Consider the following 3,537-nt stretch of genomic DNA (forward strand, 5'->3'; position numbering starts at 1 on the left):
ATTCTAACCCTTTCTTCCAGCTTGTGACCACACCCCCTAACCAAGCCTCATTACAATCCTCTAAAGACCTTTTGATTGATGTATCATCTTAAATTACAGTGGTGGAGATTTGATTTTCATGCAAGCTTATGGTAATGACTTTCCATTATTAACTATTGAGTGCTTCCTTTGTTGTCCTTAAAACACCTTGAGTGATTTGAGTGAATCTTTAGTGAGGATATAAAACTCTGTGATATTCCGAATTAAAGGTAATTACTTAGATGAGGGAAGACACCTATGTTTTCAGAATAAAATGCCCAACTTGGAATGATTGAAACTTTTATGTTCTTTTAGTTAAATTCTCAATGTATGATTACCTATGGATTAATTTAAGATATTATTGATAGAAATTATAAGTTGAGAAGAATTTATTTTGATTATGAGTTGAGGATTTTTCTTGAGGACAAGTAAATGCTTAAGTGTGGGGGTATTTGATAAATCGTAATTTATACATATTTTTCCCCCATGTTTAATGGATTTAATGGATGATTTTCTATTAGAATTGGTGAATTCGATGCTTGTAATGCTTTAATTTCATGTTTTACACTTAGGAGAGCATAGGAAAGCGAAAGGAACGAGAAACGAGCCAAAGTACTAAATCAACACAGCCTGAACCTCCTCACACGAGCGGACCACACGGCCATGTCAATCTGGCAGAATTGGAGCACGACTCACACGGGCATAGCACACGCCCGTGCCATTCTTACAGGCTCGAACACGGCCTGAAGTAATCATACACGGGCGTGTCACACAGGCGTGTCCCTGCCGAGCCCAAGTTAAGTCCAATTCGGAAAAGGCCAATTTAAGGGCTTCTAGGTAGCCCAAAGCCTATAAATACACCCTAGAAGAGGATAAAAAGGGGACAGAAAAGGGGGTAAGAAATTAGCCCAAGGAAGCCAATTGATCCATCTCAGAAGCCAGATTCATCATCAAGACTGAAGATCTCTCCTCAATTTCCCTTCAGGAGTTTTGGGTTTTCTTTATATTTTGTATTCTTTATTCTTCGGAGATGTTTTCTTATTTACATATGAACTAAATCCCCTAAATACCTAAGGGAATGAAACCTAAGACGAATCTTGTTATTATTTTCTGAATCCTATGATAAATATTTGACTTGTTCTTAATTATGTGTTCTTAATTCTTGTTTTGATATCCCAGGATACTGATTCAAGACATGCTCTTATTCAGAGGAGGAATAGACCCTGTCTAAGAGTACTTTTGTCATAATTAAGCGGAGTTGATGGCGTGCCTAGAAATAGGGTGACAAGATTTTGTCGGATTAGGGTGAAACCTAATAAGGGGATCCATAGATCGAGTTAATGCAACTCTAGAGTGGTAATTAGAGAAAAGTCTCGGTTGTTCAATCTAGGGATTAGACGTTATTAGTCTTGAATAGGGATAATAACATAACTTAGGGATCTCTACGAAACGAGTTGAATGAATAAATCGTCTAATTCGGAGCCAGAATAACAAGTAAAGTCTAGGTGGATTCTTCCTTAGGTATTGTCGTAAGTCAATTGATTCTCCCAAAAGCAATTCCCCAATTATTTTCCCTATGCGTTCTTAGTTTAGATAATTAGTTAATTAAAATAAAAACCCCTTTCATTCCTAGGCTAGATAATAAAAAGACAGTCATTACTAGTACTTTTAGTTCCTTTGGGTTTGACAATCCGGTCTTGCTAAAACTATACTACTATTCGATAGGTACACTTGCCTACATCGCGATAATAGTTAGTTCAAGAACAAGTAATTATAAATATTTAAAACCTATCACGAAACCTCGTGATAAAGTTTTTGGCGCCGTTGCGGGGGAACTAAAATATTAGGAACGCTAAGTTTTTACTACTTTAGCCATTTATTTTTCTTGAAATTTAATTTAATTTAATTATTATTATTACTAATTAATTTACTTTTTCTTTCTCTTGGCAGGTTTTTATAGTTTATGACTAGAAGAAACCCGTCAGGACCATTACTCTTTGACGAAGAAATCAATCGCATAGTTCGTAGAAACCAAAGAGAAATAAGGCACAGCTTAAGATACACAGAAAACGAGCAAGAAGACAATACTCAACCCCCAACCAAAGAGATGACTGAAAACCAAGGCAATCAGCTACCTCCTGCAATTGCGGCTAATCAAAATCCTGCTCCACGTACTATGTATGACTATGCTAAACCTTCTTTAATAAGAACTGAGTCAAGTATAGTTAGACCTGCTATAGCTGCAAATACTTTAAAACTGAAACCTAACACAATTCAAATGATACAGCAGTCTGTTCAGTTTAGTGGTTTGCAGGATGAAGATCCCAACGCTCACTTAGCAAACTTTCTAGAATTTTGCGATACATTTAAAATCAATGGCGTTTCTGATGATGCCATTCGTCTTCAGTTATTTTATTTTTCATTGAGGAATAAAGCTAAACTATGGTTGAACTCGTTACCAAGAGGGTCAATTACTACTTGGGAACAAATGACCAAAAATTTTTTACTAAAATACTTTCTGCTGGCTAAAACGGCTAAATTAAGTAATGATATCTCTTCTTTTGTACAGATGGATTTAGAAACACTTTACGATGCATGGGAGAGATACAAGGACTTACTGAGAAGGTGTCCTCACCATGGGTTACCGCTTTGGCTTCAAGTACAAACATTCCATAATGGTCTAAATCCCTTGACTCGTCAAATGGTTGACGCAGTTGCTGGCGGAACCATCAACAACAAAACACTTGAAGAAGCTTATGAATTCATTGAAGAAATGTCACTGAATAACTATCAGTGGCAAGTCATGAGGACTAAGCCAACAAAAACAGCCAGCATTTATAACGTCGACTCAATTACTATGCTGTCAAATCAAGTAGAACTTCTCAATAAAAAGATTGATGGTTTACTTGGTTCTACGCAGGGACATCCAGTAAAGAGGTGTGACTCAAGTGGAGGAGGTGTGCATACAGAATATCAATCATTCAATCCCACAACTGAAGAGGAACAAGTCAACTATATGGGTAACAATAACTTTCGATCTCAAAATAACCCATACAGTAATACTTATAATGCAGGTTGGAGGAACCACCCAATTTTCTCCTGGGGTGGTCAAGGGAATCAGAAGCCATAAAATCCTCAAGGTTTTCAACAGCCACCTTATCAACAAGAGAAGAAATCGAACCTTGAAGAGATGCTCTCAAGGTTCATATAAGTGTTAGAAACCCGTTTTCAGAACACCGAGACAACACTTAAGAATCAACAAGCATCGATCCAAGGACACAAAACTTAGATAAGCCAGCTTTCTAAACTAATCTCGGAAAGACCACTAAGAAATTTACTTAGTAATACCAAATCAAGAGAGCATGTCAAAGCAGTTACACTAAGGAGTGGGAAAGTGTTAGTGGAATTTGAAAAGAAGTTAGCACAAGAAACCGTGGAAAGTGAAAGAAGGGAAGAAAAACCTGAAAATAGTGACAAACCAGTGCCGGAGGAATATACACCACCAGTTCCATATCCAGC

The 3,537-nt window shown here is 37.1% G+C and overlaps 1 non-coding gene across 1 annotated transcript; it reads right to left on the reverse strand.

Moving 5' to 3' along the window:
- Nucleotides 1–2,554: 2,554 nt before the first annotated feature.
- Nucleotides 2,555–2,661, reverse strand: LOC121228333 (small nucleolar RNA R71). The gene has a single exon (XR_005925909.1). It is a non-coding gene; the product is annotated as a small nucleolar RNA R71 (small nucleolar RNA).
- Between the last annotated feature and the right edge of the window lie 876 nt (nucleotides 2,662–3,537).

Source organism: Gossypium hirsutum, chromosome A04, assembly GCF_007990345.1.
Source record: "Gossypium hirsutum isolate 1008001.06 chromosome A04, Gossypium_hirsutum_v2.1, whole genome shotgun sequence".
In the NCBI taxonomy this organism is placed as follows: domain Eukaryota; kingdom Viridiplantae; phylum Streptophyta; class Magnoliopsida; order Malvales; family Malvaceae; genus Gossypium; species Gossypium hirsutum.